General features: G+C 48.3%; 1 protein-coding gene and 1 long non-coding RNA gene across 3 annotated transcripts in view; one reads left to right on the top strand and one right to left on the bottom strand.

The window, feature by feature from the left end:
* GLCE (glucuronic acid epimerase) overlaps window positions 1–2799 on the bottom strand; it is a 41008-nt gene extending 38209 nt beyond the window's left edge. The window contains exon 1 of the mRNA XM_088139250.1: window positions 2670–2799. The gene's annotated coding sequence lies outside the window, so the exon portion shown is untranslated. The remainder of the gene's footprint in view (window positions 1–2669) is intronic.
* Window positions 2800–3132: 333 nt separating this feature from the next.
* On the top strand, window positions 3133–21165 carry LOC148216145 (uncharacterized). Of its 2 annotated transcripts, none has more exons than XR_015795881.1 (3): window positions 3133–3584; window positions 4254–4365; window positions 18981–21165. It is a non-coding gene; the product is annotated as an uncharacterized LOC148216145 (long non-coding RNA). The 2 variants fall into 2 exon arrangements; XR_015795880.1 differs by having other exon boundaries at window positions 3133–3845.
* Window positions 21166–21315: the final 150 nt, after the last annotated feature.

The following is a 21315-nucleotide window of genomic DNA, read 5'->3' as shown; positions in this document are numbered from 1 at the left end:
GGTGCTGAATACTTCAGAATACTCAGCTTTGGACAGAAATATTCATGAGATGAATCTTCTCTAACAAGGTGCCAAGCAGACATTTTACATAATGTGACCAATGATTTGGGACAACAGGAACTGTAATCCAGTAAAATCTGGTGTATATCAGATTAAGGAAGAAACATTAACGTAGCATTATTTAAGGAGAGATCCATCTAAAGACATGAAATAAAGAGCTTCTCTCATCCTACCTGGTTTTTACTCAGAAATTATTTTGCAAAGGACACAACTATGGTCTAACAAACTTACTTTTTTTAGCACCAATGAGTCAAATCAAACCAAGTTTCTGCTAGGATTTATCAGATCAACAGCATTAACTTCAGTTTACACCCAGACCAGAAGAACAGATGCAAGGGGTATGACTTAAGAGAATACCTACCCTGAAGGTCATCCATTCATCTATACTGCAAGAGACAGTGAGCCATCACTTTCCCATGTAGAAAGAATAACATTTGTGTAAGACAGAAAGAGATGACATTGCTCCCTGTTAATTTGTCTCCTAAACTGAAGAACAACAAGCTGGATTTTCTGATGATTAGAAAGGACAGACATTGTTTATGCTGCAAAAGAGAACATCTTGTATGCAGTGGCTGTGGGAAAACATGAATTAATTTATAAACACTGCCAAGAGCTCACTGTTTCTGCAAACAGGGTAAGTGGGCAGATGAGACAGAGACACAAGTAAGAGAGAATGAGTCAGTTTGGTGTAGTGGTTAAGATACCATGCTAGAAACTGGGAGACCGTGAGTTCCAGTCCTGCCTTTGACATGAAGCCAGCTTGGTGACCTTGGGCCAGTCACTGTCAGCCCTAGGAAGGAAACAATAGCAAACCACTTCCCAAAAAACCTCGCCAAGAAAACTGCAGGGACTAGTCCAGGCAGTCACCAGAAGTCAACGCTGACTCGAAGGCACAGATACGTATGATACACATACACACACACACACACATCTGACTGTAAACAGATATGTAAAAAGCTCAAACTGAAGGCTGGCCTGAAACAATAAGTGACCAAGTCATATCCATCCATCCATTCCCTGGGTGAGTACTTGGACAGAATCAGCATTGTAAAACACAAATGTCATTGTCAAAGAATCTATTTGATAATAAAAAGAGCTCAGGAACAACCGTTTCCCCAGAATTATTGCCAAGCACTACCACACCATCTTTGCATCCTTTTGGGCTATCAGCCAGCTGCTAATCACTATAGGCCTTTGCAGTTTAAGTTCTGCAAATAAACAAACCACACTATGGAAGCAACTGGCACAAAGTCCTTTCCTCAGTAGTAGCAGACTCAACCCTGTTGTGTCGCTTAGTACCTTTCACCTGTTTGCCAAGGCTGCAACATTTATATTTCCAACTAGCAACTCATCTGAAAAGTAAGAAAAAAATATGGAAGAATGGATGGAAGCTTGCTGAGATAGCATATCTGGTCTATCGTGTGCTAGCAGCTACACATAACATGTGTGCCTGCTCACATCATGTCAACATATGTTAGCAATAAAAAACCCAACACGTTAGCAGTAAAGAACCAGTAAAACACACACACACACACACACACACACCGCATGACATGCCCTCATCTATTTTGTCTAAAGTAGCCTTCGCTCCTTCTTCATTAAGAGCTATAAAAGACTATCCAGCCTTGGTCACAGGCTCTGGGATAAGAGAACAGACCGGAAACACACTGACCCCACTTATTAGCAAGAGAAGCCAAGGCCGCTGGGAGGGAGGGACGAAAGGACACTGTGGCAAGAGGGGAAGAAAGTCTTTCCTCATCTGTTAAGACAGGACATCATAACTGTCACAATTAACTGCCCCAGGACTACAGACTCAAAGGGGTGCCTCTTCCATCGAACTAAGCGCTCCCGGACTGTGTGGTCTAAAGGCCGTGTATACAATCTCCTGGAAGGTGCTTTCCCTCAAAAAGCAGGACACAAATCTAAGTACAAAAATGATAGGCGCTGGCAGCATTTTAACAAGAGATGAAACAGGCAATCTGTAAAGAGATGCAGGTGCAAACAGCAGGGGAGACGCTCTGGAGCAGGGTTCCTCACCTCAGCCACTTTAAGACGGGTGGACTTCAACTCCCAGGATTCCCCAGCCAGCATGGCTGGCTGGGGAATCCTGGGAGTTGAAGTCCACCCGTCTTAAAGTGGCCGAGGTTAAGGAGCCCTGCTCTGGGGGCAAAGAGGCGAACCGGGTTCAAAGCAGTCCCTCTACCACAGCACGGCTAATACTACCGGTAGAGCCTCCTGCACCAGTGGCCACCTCAGGAACTACGCAACGTGCAACAGGCCTAGCTGAAGGCGGTCTCAGCGTTGTCTCCGGGAAGCCTCCGGCCGACCTTGCTCCGAATCTCTCGGCCGCCCCTCGCCCAGACGCAGAGGGCCCAACGGAAGTTTCCCCTCCGGCCTCGGGCAGGCGCAGGAGCGGAGAGCCGAAGGCAGCCCGGGCAGGGGAGGAGGACGGCCGGCCGCTCCGGCATGGGGAAGGCTGCTCCGGGAGCCGCTCGGCCCTGCAGCCCGCGCGAGCCCCCCGGGATAGGCCCCGCCGGGCCGGGAGCAGCCTGAGGCGCCTCCGTCTCCGCAGCAACGCGCCCCCCCCGGAGGCAGACGCGCCCGCTCACCCGCTCGGACGCGTCCCGGGGCCGGAGCTGGTTCCGGCGCTGGCGCGCCCGCTGGCCGCTCGGTAGGGCCGGCCGGCCCGGGCAACTCGGCGCGGAGGGACGGCGCGCGGGCAGCGCCTGGACGAGAGACCCCGCCCTCCGCCCGCCGACTTTCGCGAGAGCGCCGAGGGGGCGGGCCTCGGCAGGGCGCTGTCAATCAGAACCGGGCGGACCCAATTGTCGAGCGCGCCTCCCCCCCCGGCACCAATGGCAAAGCGGTCCTTCTCTTCCGGGCGGAGGCCAGAGGGAACCAATCGCCGTTCAGCAGAGGAAGCCGTGGCCAATCGCAGGGCACCGGGGGCGGCGCGGCCCCTCTCCCCAGCGAGAGAAATCCCTCCGCGGCGCCTTCCGAGCGCTGGGGGCGGAGCTTCCGGGGAGGTGTGCGCATGCGGATTGGGCTTGGCCCCTCCCTGCCCGGCTCCTGCTTCGAGGCGGGCCTCTCCGCACGCAGCAGGCTAGGCTGCAAGTTCAGGTTGTGCGGGCCTTCCAAGGCAAGCTGGTTTTGAGCTGGCCGCGCCACACGCTAAACCATAATCCACGCTCCGCTCACCCCGTGCTATGCCAGAGGAAGAGATAGGACAGCTGAACGGTGTAGTCCTGGGGGGAACAGACCTTCCAGAGGTCAAGGGAGTTGTGGATGGGATGAGGGGAAAGAGTCCCTGGAAAACCACGCTCATATTTTTTTTAATAACTTTTAATCATGTATTTATGATTTTAATTTGATGTAAGCCGCCCAGAGGCCCCCATTGTGGGGAGATGGGCGGGGACAAGTTTACTAAATAAAATAAATAAATAAAATATTCCACGTACGTGTTTGAGATCACACAAAAGAGCATTAAATGCCGATTTCTGCTGCAGGGGAACTTCGGCAGACAGGTTTGCGTTTCCCTGCCCCTCATCTACCGTCTTCTTGAATTTAACTGATGGTTTGCAACAAAACAATTCATGGCTTAGCAGGATGGAAGTGATAGATTTTATATAATCACATACAAATATATATATTTCATATTTAGTATTTGCACATAACATACATATATATATATATTGAAACATTAAGGGCTTTCATCAAGGATTTCTGTATCCTGTTTCCTTCCTTAAGTTTGTAAGCTTGGAGGCCTTTTCCACTAACCTTGATAGGTAAGAAGCTGTGCCCGTAGAGGGAAGATAGGTGTACATTCCAAGGATAGTTTTCCTAGGGAAAAGGTGTTCAGTTAACGGTCAAGGGGCCCAGAAAGGAAGGAAGGAAGGAAGGAAGGAAGGAAGGAAGGAAGGAAGGAAGGAAGGAAGGTCCTAATATGGAATGGTACTGAGGTGGGAAATGGGTGACCGAGTAAGGGGTGGTATTCTAAAGGAGGGGCTGAATGAAATTACAATATACATTGTGCCAGAAGGAGGGGGTCAAGCGCGGCCACCCACCTATCAGCTTGCTGTCATCGCTTTGGCTTTTGGGTGAAGAATAAAGAACATGCAACTGCCTGTTGTCTCTTTGATCCCAGCTCAGAAACAAACTGGTAAATAATTCTAACAGAAGGACTTACATTACAGGACTTGGCCATATCTTTGAACATGCGGAGTCTCCAGCGCTGCTGCTTCATACACGGATGAAGGAAGCAGGTCAGATGAATGAACGAATCTTTATTACAGCCAGAGATAGAAGGTAAAACTGAAAACAACTAAAAAAATAAAAAGTACAGGTAATTGTAATAGTTGATATAAAAAGTACGTTACAACTGTGGGAGATCTTTCACTAAATGATACCTGATTTTCATGGCTGCTGTGTCAGGTTCGGTCAGCACGAGGTTTCAGGGAAGCACGGGGCTGCAGGGAAGCTCGCAACCAGACCACGCGGAATCCACCAGCGGTAGCTAGCGGGGAAAAGAGGAACCGAAAGCGCCGCTAATTAACGAGCCACCTGCGGCCAGCTAAACAGGAAAACCGCAGCGGAAGCTTTTAATTACGAACTGATAACGGCGCGAGCAAGCAAGGAACGGGGCCGCAGGGCAGCGAAACAAGATCGCAACGCAGCACAGAACCCGCGGGTCTGCACGTAGCAGGGAGGGGCCAACCCAGCCGGAGGGGGACTGGCAATCAAGGACAATGGACTCTGACCGACCCTGCCATCATGAACGATCAGGGGGGACATTGGGGGGCCTAATTGCCCACAGCCGCAACGCGATCACGAGGCGGGAAAAAGCGCGGGAAGGGGGAATATAACAAGTGATGCAATTGTACCAAGCCAGTCCTGGCTTTGCTTGTGACTACTACGTTACGCATGAGTAAACCTTCTTTGTGAACCACACGTGTCACGAGAGTTTCTCTGTCGAACGGGGCAAATCTCACATAAAGCCAGGACTCACCGTCAGCGCTACCCGGTACCACCGAGGAGCGTTTTCTTTCTCAATACAGGCATGACCAGCGACGAGGAATCCGTGGGTCAGCTGGAGCGCGAGGGATCCAGGCTCGCGGAAGGGCGGTCGGAGCCGCCCGGGAGCGACGGGGCAGCGGCCAGGGCCGGGCGCACTCCATCCGAGCGGTGGTCGATGGGCGTGAATCAAGGACCAGACGATTCGGGCGTTACGATGACCCGGGGTTCGGGGTTCCGGGACCGAGAGTGGAGCGAGAAATTCGCCCGACTAGAGGAGAGAGTCGAGCGACGCCTAGACGCCGTGGAGGCGATGCTCCAGACCCTACTGCAGAGAGTGGGGCCACCGGCGGTAAACGAGGAGGCGAGCGACAGGGGGGCGGTCCGACACCCCCGCCGGCACCACCCACGGCGCCCCGGTCGGAGGACCAACGGGCGGCAGACGCCCTGAGACTTCGAGGTATCACTGGGAAGTTCTCAGGGGACCCCGAACAGCTGCCGCACTTTCTGACGCACGTCAGGGGGTTCATGCAGAGGGGTGGTCACCTATTCGCTAGAGACGAGGACAGGGTATCCTACGTGGCCGAGCTGCTAGATGGCCAAGCCGCCAGCTGGGTGATCGGGCTGTACGATGCCAACGCGGCGGAACTACGGAGTTTCCCGGACTTCATGCAGGCGCTCCGGGACAGATTCGAGGACACATTGAGCGCCAAGCGGGCGGAGGACGACATCCTACAATTCAGGCAGCGGGGCAAATCGGTATCGGAATATGCCCTGGAGTTCCGGAGGTTGGCCGAGAAGCTCGCGGACTGGCCGGAGTCCCTGAAGGTGAAGTATTTTAAGAGGGGACTCAACCCAGAGATCCTGGAACGGGCACTGGGGCGGGACGACCCGGCCACAGTGAAGGATTGGATCTGGCTGGCCGGAACGGCGGAATCGGCGTGGCGGCAGATCCAACAGAGCACAAGACGACGGGACCAGACGAGGGACCGGCCGAGGGAGAGGACCCCGAGGAGAGACGGAGCGGTCGACGGCAGTCCACCGGGAGGCGAGAGGCGACCAGAGCCCCGAATCTGTGTTTCCGATGCGGAGGCAGAGGCCACCGAGCGGCGCAGTGCCCGACGGAGCGGGAAGGCGCCCCACCACGGCCCGAAGTCAAAACCCCGCGTGCGAACGGGAAAAGGACCGGTGACCGACCGCGGAAGGGGGCAGTGGCGGCGGTGACCGAGAAAGGACGCGGGGGTGGTCGACCCCAGAGACAGCATCCTCCGGAGAGGACTCGGAGCCGGCGGGAAACGAGGCGCGCTCGCACTGAACGGCGTCCCAGTGCGAGCAGGGGAGTCGAGGCGCGCGGACCCAATAGGAGACGAGGACTGCCCACCGTTCCGGGTGAGGATACACGTCCGGGGGTGAGATCCGGAGGGAGGCGCAGCTACGGGCGCTACTGGACTCGGGCTGCACCCACTGCTTGATGCACCCAGCGGTGGTCTCGGGGCTCGGGCTACAGCTGAGGCGCCTCCGGGAGCCCATTTCATTCAGCCAGTTAGATGGCACGCTGGCAGGGGGGGGACCAGCTCAGTATTACACCGAGCCGGTCCAGATGACGATCGGGAGTCACCGGGAAGAACTGAGGTTCGTGGTGGTCCCGGTGGCCGACTACGCGGTGGTACTCGGCTTGGCGTGGCTGCGGCGGCGGAACCCACGAGTCGACTGGACGGCGGAGGCAGTGCGGTTCGGGGTCGACAGACCGGCGAGGGGCGAGAGCAGAGGGGACCGAGCCGCGGAGACGGAGGCAGCCGCAACCACCGGCGGACAAGCGGAGGGTCCGGGACACCGGGAGACGGGACGAGAGCAGATGGGGCCCGAGACCCGGGCGGCGACAGCAACAGCAGCAGCAGCAGCAGCAGCGCCGGGACCCCGGAGACCCGCCACGATCCCGAGGCGAGGGAGGCAGCGGCGACTGGCGAGGCAACCGCAAAGCGAGGGGCCGGACCCGGGGAACCCCCGACGGGCGGCGGAATCCCGAGGCAGTATCGAGACCTGGCGGCAGCGTTCGGGGAGAAGGAGTCTGACCAGCTCCCACCACACCGGCCCAGTGATTGCGCCATCGAGCTAGAGCCAGGAGCGACCCTGCCTAAGCCAAAAATGTACTCCCTGTCGAGGAGGGAGATGGGAGCCCTGCGCGAGTTCATAGACAAGAACCTAGCACGGGGATTCATCCAACCCGCGAAGTCACCATTAGCGGCCCCGGTGTTATTCAGTGAGAAGAAGGACGGCTCGCTCCGTATGTGCGTAGACTACCGGGGGCTGAACGCAATCAGCACGGAGTACAAATACCCCCTCCCCTGATGAAGGACTTGATGTCGCATCTGTCGAAGGGGAGGGTGTTCACAAAACTGGACTTGCGCGAAGCCTACTTCAGAGTTAGGATCCGCGCAAAAGATGAGTGGAAGACGGCGTTCAACACCCCGCTCGGAAGCTACCAGTTTTCCGTGATGCCGTTCGGATTAAAAGGGGCCCCGGGGGTATTTATGCAGCTAATTAATGAGGTGCTGCACGACCTACTCTACCGGGGCGTCCTGGTCTACCTGGACGACATCCTCATCTACACCGAGACCCTGGCGGAGCACGTGAGCCTGGTGCGCACGGTGCTCCAGAGACTGCTGAAGGCACAGCTGTACGCAAAGCTCTCAAAATGCGAGTTCCATCGAGAGCAACTAGACTACCTCGGCTACCGAATATCCAGCCGGGGAATTGAGATGGACCCGGCGAAAGTAAGGGATGTCCTGGGCTGGGAAGCGCCGCGAACCCGGAGGCAACTCCAAAGCTTCCTAGGGTTTGCGAACTTCTATCGTCAGTTCATCCCGAACTTCGCCCAAATCGCCCTTCCCCTAACCGACCTGCTAAAAACCAAGGGCACTGGGAAACCCCCAAGCCCAGCATGGCACTCGCGTGGACTGCAGAATGCCAGGGGGCGTTTGAGGAACTAAAACAGCGGTTCACCGCGGAGCCGATCCTGCGCCATCCCGACCCAGACCGGCGGTTTATAATCCAAGTGGATGCATCAGACGTGGCAACGGGAGCAGTCCTGCTCCAACCCAGCCCGGAGGGGCCATCCACCCGTGCGCCTACGCCTCCCGCAAATTCACCGAGACGGAGAGGAGGTGGATGGTGTGGGAGAAAGAGGCGTACGCGGTCAAGTGGGCGCTGGCCACGTGGAGGCATCTACTGGAGGGGGCAACTGAACCGTTCGAGGTGTGGACGGACCATAAGAACCTCGAGGCCCTGAAGACCCCGCGTAAGCTATCCCCCAAACAGGCACGGTGGTCCCAATACTTCGGGAGGTTCAGGTTCACACTGAAACACATCCCCGGGAAGCGCAACTTCTTAGCGGATGGACTGTCTCGCATGCCCCAACACGCCAGCCTACGGGAGGAGATCGTGGACTCCGTCATCCCCGCCAGCAGGCTGGCTGCAAAGGCGGTGACCCGAAGCCAGACCAAGGGGGAGCGACGGGACGCGGCGTCTGAAGTAAGGCAAGGGTTCGCGGAGGCAGCGGAGCGGGACGGTTGGCTCAAGCAGAACCGAGAGGCGCTAACCGGCCAAGAGGGGTTGTGGTGGCACGAAGGAAAGCTGTACGTGCCCGAGGGTTGCCGACGGGAGGTCATGGAGAGAGCCCACGACAGCCGGAGCGCGGGGCATTACGGCTTCGTAAAGACACTCCACTTAATCCGGCGGCAGTTTTGGTGGCCCACGCTCCGGAAGGACGTGGAGGCGTACTCGGGGGGGTGCCCGGTGTGCGCAACGGCGAAAGGAGCCAAAGGCAAACCTAGAGGCCTACTCCAGCCGGTAGCGGAACCCGACGGCCCTTGGCAAGAGGTCGCCATGGACTTCATAGTGGAGCTCCCGGAGAGTAAGGGGAAGACCGCCATTTGGGTGGTCACGGACTTATTCTCCAAACAAGCGCACTTTGTAGCGTGCCGGCGAGTCCCCACGGCCGAGGGGCTGGCGAAACTGTTCGTGCAACATGTCTACCGACTCCACGGCGCACCTCGACGTATCGTCAGCGATCGGGGCGGCAACTTCATCGCGCGGTTCTGGCGGGAGTTCCTGAAGCGGGTGGGGACGAAACAAGCCCTATCCTCCGCGGCGCACCCGCAGACGGACGGAGCCACGGAACGCCTGAACGTGGGGCTCGAACAGTACCTGCGCTGCTACGTGGGGCACCAACAGGACGATTGGGCGGAGCTACTACCATTCGCGGAGGTGGCATACAACAACGCCGTCCACAAGAGCACCGGGTTCTCTCCGTTCAAAGTAGCCACCGGGAGAGAATTCGTCCCCATGCCGGAGCTGCCTCAGCCGGAATCCCAGATCAACTCCCTGGACGCCTGGTTCGCCCAAATCGACGAGACCCGGCGAGCGGCGCACGCGGCATTGCAAAGAGCCAAAGCCGACTACAAGAAGCACGCGGACCGCAAGAGGCTCCCCGAGGAAAAGTGGAAAGTGGGGGACCAGGTGTATCTGTCAACCAAAAACCTAAAGACGCACCAGGCATCGAAAACTCAGCCCGAGGTTTGTGGGGCCGTTCCCCATTTCGGAGATCATCAATCCGGTGACCGTCAGGCTGACGCTCCCGAAAAGCCTCGGGAAGATCCACCCGGTGTTCCATTGCAGCCTGCTAAAGTTGCACCAGCCGGGGAACGCCTGGCACAAGGCGGAGGGAGTACCACCACCCATCATGGTCGGGGAGGAGCAGCATTTCGAAATCAACCGGATACTGGACGCCCGGAGGCACAAGGGGCAGACCCAGCTCCTAGTGCAATGGAAACATTTCCCCAAGTCCCACAGCGAATGGGTGAGTAAAGCCCACATAAGGGCGCCGGACCTAGTGCGGGACTTTTACAGTAAATACCCCGGGAAGCCGAAATAGGACCGAGGGGGGGAGTTGTCGTCAGGGGGGCGGCATGTCAGGTTCGGTCAGCACGAGGTTTCAGGGAAGCACGGGGCTGCAGGGAAGCTCGCAACCAGACCACGCGGAATCCACCGGCGGTAGCTAGCGGGGAAAAGAGGAACCGAAAGCGCCGCTAATTAACGAGCCACCTGCGGCCAGCTAAACAGGAAAACCGCAGCGGAAGCTTTTAATTACGAACTGATAACGGCGCGAGCAAGCAAGGAACGGGGCCGCAGGGCAGCGAAACAAGATCGCAACGCAGCACAGAACCCGCGGGTCTGCACGTAGCAGGGAGGGGCCAACCCAGCCGGAGGGGGACTGGCAATCAAGGACAATGGACTCTGACCGACCCTGCCATCATGAACGATCAGGGGGGACATTGGGGGGCCTAATTGCCCACAGCCGCAACGCGATCACGAGGCGGGAAAAAGCGCGGGAAGGGGGGAATATAACAAGTGATGCAATTGTACCAAGCCAGTCCTGGCTTTGCTTGTGACTACTACGTTACGCATGAGTAAACCTTCTTTGTGAACCACACGTGTCACGAGAGTTTCTCTGTCGAACGGGGCAAATCTCACATGCTGCACAGTATTTTGCTACAATCCGAGTTATAAACAATTTACAATCTGAAAAAAGGATGAACATATAGATATTGTCAGATCACCCAGGGTACTGATGTAAAAGAGGCAGAATATAGGCATTATGAATATCTCTATAGATGGTACAATAAAATAACGTGTTGGACTGTTTCAGCATCTTCTGTTCCACATGGGTAAACACGTTTCTCAAATGAGATTTTAGAATATCTTCCCTGTAGTATTGCCAAAGGCAAAATACTATGCCTTGTCCAGAAGAAAGCTTTCCTTAGTCTGGAGAACATCAGTAAAAAGAGATAATTGGCTGTTTCCCAAAAGTCCTTTGTCACCTAAGTCCTATTTCTCTGTAACAAGCTATTTACTTCTCCCTGAAATTCGATATCCTTAAATCTGGGAGAAGTGTGTGTTTGGCACGGTCATAGCCCAAGATTTGTAGAATCTCTGATGATAACCCACAAGTCATTAGATTTTGTTCTATGCCATCGTTCCAGCTTAAGGGGCAGTCATCAATCACGTTACTCAATGATGTGAGTAATCCTGAGAGGAAGAACTGGACCTTCAGCCAGTAGCTTAACATGCCCTAATCTCAATTTTAGGTTTCTAACCTGAATAGACTTTGGCAATGCCTCCATGTGCTGCAACTATAAATCTTAGAACTTTAGTTTGGAGCACCTCAGGGGCATTATTCCTAGCATGAAGGCTCACCTGGGCTCTGTACAGTATTTGGGCTAAGGTTTTAGCTTGAAACAGTTTCAAAGCAACCTGTAATAATTTGCCTCCTTTAGTAAAATAGAATTGTTTGATGCCATTTGCAGATCTTAATGCTGTCTGGGGGACATAATCATGATGGGCTCTCCATGTTCCCTTGGAGTGGAAAACAAGACGTGAACCTGTTCAGCCGGGCAGGTTGTTCCAGCTTTGTTCCAGCTTTGAATTTTAAGTCTCCTTTTTGGTACTGGAATGAAGATTGACCTCTTCCAATATGTTGGCCACTGTGTGGTTCTCCAGATTTGCTGGCATAGCTTGATTAGAACCTTGACTGATTCTTCCTCTATTGCTTGCCATATTTCTGTAGGTAGTTCCAGGAGCCTTCTGACTTGGTAATGACTGGAGTGCTAATCTAACTTCCTCTTCTAGTACTAGAGGTTCTTATAAGTAGGGAATATCTTCTAAAGTATTTTGAATGTTGAAATCTACTGTACAGTAATTCAGTATACTCTTTCCATCTTTTTTTTTTATCATCTTTGAATTGGTTACTATCTGTCCATTGGCATCCTTTAGCATGCCAATTCAAGGTTGGAGCCGCCTTCTGAGTTCAGAGATTTTTTGGAAGACTTTCCTTGTTTTACCATGTCTGTTTCCCTCTTCAGTGTCTTTATAGATGTTGTAATACTGCTTCTTATCTCTTCTAACAGCTCTCCAAAACTTGTTAAATTCCTTCTTGAGATTTTTCTCTTTCTTGGCTTCTCTTCTTGGCAATTTCCATGGCTTGTTTTGATATCCAGGTTGGTTTCTTCTGTTTCTTTATCTTTGGCAGTCTCTTTTCACATTCATTCTTAACAACTTCTTTAAGTTCATTCCACAGTTCCTCTAGCTCTTTATCAATGAGGTTCAGGACTTCAAAGCAATTCCTGATATTCTCCTTGAAATTGGTGGATATATGCTCAAGTTTATATTGTAGAAACTTGTTGGCTTTCTTCCAACAGGTTGGCACCTGGTCATGTCTCTGATGCTGTAACTGAGCTCCTCCACCTCCCTTTTGCAATAATAATTTGAATTTTATACACTCCATCTGGTGATGTCCATGTATACAGGTGTCATTTTGGTTGTTTGAAGACAGTGTTGGCTATAAAGAAATCGTTGGAGTAGCAGAAATTGGTAAGTCATTCTGCTTCATTTTGGTTTCCTAAACCATACATTTCAACTACATTTTCCTCCTTAATATTTCCAATTTTGGCATTCCAGTCTCCAGTCACAAGCAGCATATCTTGCTTGCATGACCTATTTATTTCAAATTCAACTTTGAGACTCATCAATCTCCTATTCTTCTGCATCAGTGCTTGGAGCATAAACTTGGATGATGGTGATATTAAAGGGTTATCTACAAAGTCTGGTTTATATTATTCAATTGCACTGTAGCCAAGTACTGTTTTTGTATACCCTTCCTACCTATAAAAGCAAGACCATTCCTTTTTCATGTTCTGAGTAATAAACAGTACAATCTTCTGACTGAAAGTATCCAATCCCAGTCCATCTCAATTTGCTGATGCCTGTCAATTTCATTTCATCTTTTGTGTTGAGCTTTTCCGTATTCATGCTTCTTATGTTCTGTGTTCCTACTGTAATGCTGTCTTTACAGCTTTGAATTTTTTTTCCTGTATGGCAACATCAGGGACAACTAGATGTCCCAAAGACTTTAATCTAGCCATATCATAAGCACCATTAGAACTCTGAAAGATCCCCAGGTCTTCCTTGGTAGCAGGTTGAGTACCATCTGACAATGAGGGGACCATTGTCTAGCATTATATCATCAATCATATTAATTTCCTATTCGTGTGGTTTTCTTGGTAAAAATACAGGGGTGGTTTATCATTGTCTTCTCCCACACAATATGAATTGATGCCTTTGCCATTGTCCCTAAAGTGTCGTTTGCCTCCAACTTCTCCCTATATTGCTGCTGCTTAATACAGATGCCTGGTTGCTTTAGCTGGGGTGACCTTCATGCATGGGTGAGCTTGCTGGGGATATACGCTCTTGGCGTACATTCCTGACATTGTTCACTCATCCCTCCCAGGAACACCTCCCACAATGAGGCAGCACAGCAGAATTTGGAGGGGGGGATTAGGGTGTAATTATGAGGAAATGAGGCGGGACTACAGAGTGAATGGGATTCTGAAAGAACAAAGAGACAATATCTCAGGAACAGAATTTCTTTTAGGGGGCTGCTTTCCCCTGCTTTCCCAGAGCTCTGCTCAGGATCTTTTTCCAGCTTATCAGCATCCCTCAGCCTCCTTAATGTTCTACAGCTAGCCTGACAATGTCATCTTCCTGGGAAAGTGTTTTTCCGTAATGGGGAGGACGGTCCAGTGTAACATCATGTAGCTGAACCACTGCTTTTTTCCTGGGAAGATGTATTTTCATTAGGGCAGTGTTGTCCAAACTTGGCCACTTTAAGATGAGTGGACTTCAACTCCCAGAATTCCCCAGCCAGCCATGCTGGCTGGGGAATTCTGGGAGTTGAAGTCCACTCATCTTAAAGTGGACAAGTTTGGACAACACTACATTGGGGTTCCTACACTTGAGTTTCAAGATACCAACCCCTTGAAGGTTCAGTGGCTACCAACTCTAAAAAGGTCGCAATTTACTGCTCAGTTATAATTTAATTTCTTTGGGACCAGGCATTTTCAAGGTTTATATCTTCTCTGTTTACATCTTCTTAAGACAATACCCGCCACCCATGTTAAATCAAATGATCCCCTTTTATTGGAGCCGCCAGTATCTCCTTCTGAGAGTCAAAAGTTAGTTATCCAACAACAGTGACAAAATAATAAAGCTTCAGGCAAAGACTTAATTCTACCTATTTTTTTAAGCTAAATCCAACCTGATAGGTGTCACTGTTAGCCCCTCTCCTCACTGCCATAAATAAGTCTGTATGAATGCCTAATTTTTATAATTCTTCCAACATATAAAAAGGAGATAGTGTGTCCCTGCATGTTATTTGTCCAATTAGTCTTATTTCAGTATTTAGTAAACTATATGCCAGGTTTTACATCACAAAGTTTTGGACTGGCTGCATGTTGAGGTGCCTGGGCTGGCTGGTTTCAGGTCTGGACACACTCCAATGAACCCGTGTATAATTCTACCCCATTTAGTGGAGAAATACTATAGATCTCCCCAATGGATCCCTCTATATCACCTTCATAGATCTAAAGGTGGCATTTACATCTATACCCCAAGAGAAACTCCGGAGAAAATTAGCAGTCTTAACCGTTGATTACCACCTTCTCAAACTGATTATACAGTTATATTGAGACACTATCACACAGGTCAAGCCAGCCAGGCTATGAAGATCAGGTTCCTTCCCCAGGCACTAGGCCAGGATGTCAGTTGAGCCTATAATAATAATAATAATAATAATAATAATAATAATAATAATAATAGTAGTAGTAGTAGTAGTAGTAGTAGTAGTAGTAGTAGTAATACATTGGATTTATTCTCCGCCCATCTCCCCCCAATGGGGAACTCTGGGCAGCTCACAAAGTACAACTTAACCGCACATACATGTACAACTAATATACATCTATATTAACTACATCTATATACAATAGATGTAGTTAACTACAATATAGATGTAGTTAAATTGGCAGTATGCTATGGTGCTTTGGTTTATGTATTAAGCTTATGTTTTTGTTCAGGGGTGGTGGTTAAATCTATCTTTCATGGTTTGTTGTGAGCATCGTATTGAAGAAGGGCAGCCATATACATTTTCTAAATAAATAGCTTATGGTAGGAACCTGTTTTCACCTGTAAAGGGGTAAAGCAAGGATGCATCCTTGCCCCCTGGCTGTTCAACCTTTATATTGATGACAGTGTTGAGGGTTTTTGCCAATCCAGAATTTCAATCTCCGTACCTTGCCAATCACCTCATATCTATTCTTTTATATGCAGGTATATACGCCCTGGGGTTTAAGAGGGAAGGAAGGAAAACACAGGCAGACTTGCAAGGTTCTGTTGTTATAGCCTATCTCAATAAAGTGTAGTTCTATCTTCCTGTCAAGTCAATTTCCTGATCTGGTCCACCTCAGGGCTGATGTGTGTCTATAAGAAGATTTCAGTCTTCAGCTCTATACAGGCTAAATTTTTAAAAACAGTAGTACCCATTCCTCACTTCAGCTCTAATGCTGCAATGCAAATAAAATTGGGGTGCATTTCTTTTGGGGCCAATACAAGACTATGCCACTTAAGGTCTTGGGCAAAACAGATCCTTTGGGGCACCTCCTTGGTTCAGCTTACAGTGAATCACAGATTAGTACCCACCCTGTGCAGACAAACTGATCAGGGTCTGATGTATTGTGGTCTGTCAATACTAGCTTTACTTACTTTGGGCCTCAATAAAACGTTAGCAGAATTCAAGCAGAGCGTCTGCAACTTCAGTATTCAGTTGGATGAGGCCCAAATCTCCCATCTTTATTATAGTAGAATTGCCCCGTCCTCCTGGAGTGTTCCTAGTTATTTTTTAAAGATTGTGCGTGGTCCACATAGGAGGCTTTTTTCTCTGGCTCGAATCAATGCCCTACCCATCTGATTGACCATTGGAAGATATTTCAACTTTTTGTATGGAAATCACATTTGTGTATGTTCAAAAATGTGGTTGAATCCATATCTTATGTTCTGTTGAAGTACCTGCTTTATACACAGTGACAATCAGAACTCATAACCTCAGTTATTAGAAGTTTAATTTCCCTCATGATGAGGAAGTCACTACTTTCCTTTTAAGTAGCCAATCTTTAAATGTATGGAGGGTGGCAGCAATGTTTTAACTCTAGCTTTAGCTTAGAGGAACCAGCTGGCTTTGGCTTCTGTGTAATTTATATCTATGAATGTTTTAACTGTTGTATGTAAGATTTGTTGGTATGGTCTTGGACCATAAATTAATGGTGCAGGAAAGTGAATGCATTCAGGAAATAAGCCACTTGGAGCCTTTGGAAATAGAGCAGCATATAAATCAAAATAAATATATAAACAAAATTTAAATATAAATAAAATTAGTTTTCTCCCATCTGGAATAAATTTGCAATTTCTTCCACTGAGGAAAAACATTTTAAATTTAGGAAACAATTAGGGGAGGGGGAGATTTCATCTGCCCGTCCTACCAGATCCAGCAGAGAGGGCATTTGGCGGGCCCCGGGCGGCGGCCCTTTTCTGCTGTGGCGCCTGGGCTGCGGAATCTTCTCCCCCCTGAAGTGAGGTTGGCCTCGTCGTTGTTGAGCTTCCGGAGGTCCCTTAAGACTTGGTTGTGCCAGCAGGCCTGGGGACCCCAGAGGACGGGGGAATTAGTGAAGTGGCTCCCTTATTTTTAACATCCTTTTATTCTCTGTTTTATTTTGGTTTTTCTATTTTTAATGTATTTACTGACTGTTTTTAGCTTTGTTGTATGCCCCCCAGAGTTGCCTGTGATAAGATGGGCAGCTATATAAATTGGTTTAATAAATAAATAAAATAAAAGGCCCAAAGTAAGTAAAGTAAAATAAGTAAAGCAGAACTCAAAGGGTAGAAGTGAGTGTCCAGAAAGAAATAGAAATCCCATGGGGGTGCCGTTGCAAAGAATTTCTGCTAGATATACAACAAGAAAACATTTTAAAATGCTAAGAAGAAAGGGTAAATGTACAGGAAACGAAAGGAGGGATATACAAGCCAAGAAGGATACAAGGAAGTTGCCAGAAACTGTAGGGAAGGTGCCAGAAAGGCTAATGTGCAGAAAGAGCTGAGGCAAGAAATGTCTAGAATAAAACAGGAGCCTGGGGCACATCAGGAAGCAAAGCAAAAGCAGAAGTCTGTTGCAAGGAGAAAGAGGTGAACTGGGGATGGATGTCAGCAAGAAGGCTGTAATTGCCATATTTTACTTCTGCTTAGAAGGGAAATAAAGTCCTAACTTCTCATTGTTATGCCACGGGGGGGGGGGGCGGGGGGGGGAAGCTGCAGCTCAAGGCAGATACTTAGCTAATTTAAATAAGTCTGCAAGTCTCCAGGGCCAGATGGATTATACCCCAGAGTAGTGAAGGAGTCGGCAGAGAACTGCTAACTGTAATAGTTGAGAAGTCCTGTGGTGAGAAGATTGAAGGAGAGCAGATGTTCCTACCTTCACAAAAGAGAAGGGAAAGGAAACGATAGAGCTGTCAGCTTGATGTCTATCCTGTGCAAGGCCCTTGAATAGCATGTTGGTGAGCATGAATAGGCAGGCAGTAATTAAAAGGAACCGGCTTGGATCTGTCACAAATTATCTCCTTTTCTGATAGAATTACTAGTTTAGGTGGTCAGGAGAATGCTGTAGACACAGTAACCCTGTACCTCAGCAAAGCCTTCAACAGAGTGCCTCATTATATTTTTCTTTATAAAACAGTAAATGGTAAAATTTGATACAACTGTCAGATGGACTTAGGGATGTTCAACAGATGTCCTGAGTGATGCAGAACGAGCACTAAAGCTGAAGCTATGATACAGGGAAGTGCTAAGACTTTGGAAGTCTTGGAGCCTTTGGAAATAGAGCAGCACATAAATCAAAATAAATATATAAACAAAATTTAAATATAAATAAAATTAGTTTTCTCCCATCTGGAATAACTTTTCTATTGCATGGAGGGAAACGTCTTCCTAGATAATTTACTGAACCAAATATGGTAAGGGCACAAGGATCTTTTCAAATTAATATGAAAATAAGCAAAGTACAGTTTCTGAAAAATAGTCATTGAACCATCACCAGTTAGTTTCTGTTAAACAGTCTATTTGTTTAAAGGTGTTATTTATTTGTTTATTAAACTTTTACATACTGAAAATGAGCAGCAAAGCAATTTATCCTATCATTTATTTTCCGAAGGCAGCTTCGAAGTTCAACCAGCAGTTTATGTCAACACCATATTTTAAAGCATCTTCTCTACCCTCCAAAACTGCATCCCATGGACAGCTTCTGTGCCAATATGAATTCTGCTTCACTGTGTCCTAAATTTCTCTCTCTCTCTCTCACACACACACACAGAGTGAAAATAGTTGCAAGTAAACTCAAAACAATAATGATTTTCACAGCCAAATAGAAGAAAGAAACTGTTCATATCAGAAACTCTCAGAAAGTGGTACACAAGAAGGCTTAAGTGCCACAAAATATGAAACTGTTGTTGTTGTTGTTATTTAAACAAAGCTCTCTTTTAGAGTTCAGGAGGCTATAAGTTAGTAGTAAGGTATATGCTTTGCCCAGAAGATCTGAAAGGGAAGATGGACAACTATACATCTACATTTGACAGGAACTATTGGCAAACGATTACTGAGTGATCTGACCCCAGTAAACCTGAAAACAAGCCCCTCCTGCTTTGCAGGGGTCTGTCCTCCTTTATAGCATCCTAGCTACTTCTGCAGTAATTAACTGCCGTGATATGCATTCATTAATGTATGCCTAATATCTCCTTGTTTGCTTTGCACCCAGATAGCCATTGTAATGGATCTTTATGGTTCTTTAAAATACCTGGAATGTTCATATCTATGTTACTTTTTTCTTTATTTTCTCTATTTATTCTATTTATTCTATTTCCTCTATTTTATCTTTATTATTTATTTATTTATTCTTTATTTCCTCTATTTTATCCTCCCAGATAGGTCAGGTAGCTTGTACTCCATCAATGGATTGTGTGTTGTTCTTCCCCTACAACAAAATCATACAATACAACTAAACAAGCTCCAAACAAGAAAAGTATTGAAGCCTCTTCTGAGATATAGACTGAACTTACCAATCATGAGGAAACTTCCTGAGAAAGACCCTGGATGTGCTTTTACACTATCGGAGGGATGAACGTAGAATAGCTCTTGCTAACTCGGCTATTATCTGCTGAAGTCCTGGATGTCAGTCTCGGTGGCATTGGTATTCTGACAGAGTTTATAATTGTCAGGTTGCAGTGTGTAGCAGTGAAGATGGATGGATGGATGGATGGATGGATGGATGGATGGATGGATGGATGGATGGATGGATAGCATAACAGCATAGCACAGCATAGCATAGCATAGCATAGCATAGCATAGCATATATGCAGAGTACATCATGAGAAATGCCGGGCTGGAAGAATCACAAGCCGGAATTAAGATTGCAGGGAGAATCATCAACAACCTCAGATATGCAGACGATACCACCCTCATGGCAGAAAGTGAAGAAGAATTAAAGAGCCTCTTGATGAGGGTGAAAGAGGAGAGTGCAAAAGCTGGCTTGAAACTCAACATTAAAAAAACTAAGATCATGGCGTCTGGACCCATTAATTCCTGGCAAATAGAAAGGGTAGAGATGGAAGCAGTAATAGGCTATATTTATTTGGGCTCCAAGATCACCGCAGATGGAGACTGCAGCCATGAAATTAAAAGACGCTTGCTCCTTGGGAGGAAAGCTATGGCAAACCTAGACAGCATATTAAAAGGCAGAGACATCACCTTGCCAACAAAGATCCGCATAGTCAAAGCTATGGTTTTCCCAGTAGTAATGTGAGAGCTGGACCATAAAGAAGGCTGAGCGCCAAAGAATTGATGCCTTTGAACTGCGGTGCTGGAGAAGACTCTTAAGAGTCCCCTGGACTGCTAGGAGGTCAAACCAGTCAATCCTAAAGGAAATCAACCCTGACTGCTCATTGGAAGGATTGATACTGAAGCTCAAGCTCAGATACTTTGGTCACCTAATGCGAAGAGAGAACTCTTTGGAGAAGACCCTGATGCTGGGAAAGATTGAAGGCAAAAGGAGAAGAGGACGGCAGAGGATGAGATGGTTAGATAGCATCACCAAAGCAATGAACATGAAATTGAGCAAACTCCGGGAGGCAGTGAAGGACAGGAAGGCCTGGTGCGATGTGGTTCATGGGGTCACGAAGAGTCGGACACGACTTAACGACTGAACAACAACAACAACAAGACAAAGTGGGTTTATGAATGCATGCAGGGAAGTGAAAGTTATTAATAAAAGGGCTAAAATTTATTTTGGGTAATATGAATTGATGCCATCTATATTATGGATGTGTATGGAAGTAGGAAACTATTAGCTGGTGATATTTGCATGTTATTCTCCAATGAATGGCAATAATGGAAGAACCAGGTAAATTTTAAGGGGGGAATGTGCAACATTCTAGATAAATGCAACCCAACCCAAGTGAGAAAAAATACTCTGTTAAGTGACATGGATGGATGGATGGGAATAAAACAGCTGTAAGTATGTTCAGGGGCAATTTCTTAATAAATTTTCTTTAAAGTTTGTTACCATCCTGGCGCCTCCCTTAGTATTGCTCTCTGGTATCCAGGGAGATGCTGTTCCACAGGGAAGGGGCTGCTACTGAGAAGGCACGCTTCCTCAGTCCCTAAGATGACCATTTTTAATTGATGGGACCTGGAGTGTGCCCACTCTGCCTGAGTGCACTGGATGGGCAGAAAAACTGGAGACAGTGGTCCCTCAAATAATCAAGCCGTATGCCATGAAGGGCTTTATAGGTGATGACCAGCATCTTAAAGTGCACCCAGAAGCAATTTCAGCAACTCTTATTCCCACTTTTACAGAAACAAAGGGTAAGTTTGAATTTCTAGACCCAGGATATGGGGATAAATCCTTTTATAGCACTCTTGACTGATCCCTAACATCTTGTTCCTGAACCTACAGTGTGTATCTGGGTACATTGATACTATTGAATATGTCCTTCTCTGTCGCTCATTTTTCTGATTGCTATAATTCTTTCTGATTGTAACATACAATGTTGTTCAGTTTTGCACAGCAGCTTGTAAAATTCATCTGGAATCAACCATGAGTGTTAAATAAAATCCTCATTTACACAACTGTCTATTATATTAAGTGACCTATCACCTTGCTTAACAGTCATCTTGTTATATATTACCATATAGTTTTGGAATAATAATTTGTATTCCATTACTTTTAGGATAGCATACAATTATTCTTATATATTAGAG

The sequence above is a fragment of the Python bivittatus genome, unplaced genomic scaffold (assembly GCF_059951505.1).
Source record: "Python bivittatus isolate LINGU-HERP-01145 unplaced genomic scaffold, Pbiv_v1 ctg000210_np1212, whole genome shotgun sequence".
Lineage (NCBI taxonomy): Eukaryota > Metazoa > Chordata > Lepidosauria > Squamata > Pythonidae > Python > Python bivittatus.
Note: the sequence above shows the minus strand (reverse complement) of the source record. Positions and strands in the feature narration are given on the sequence as shown.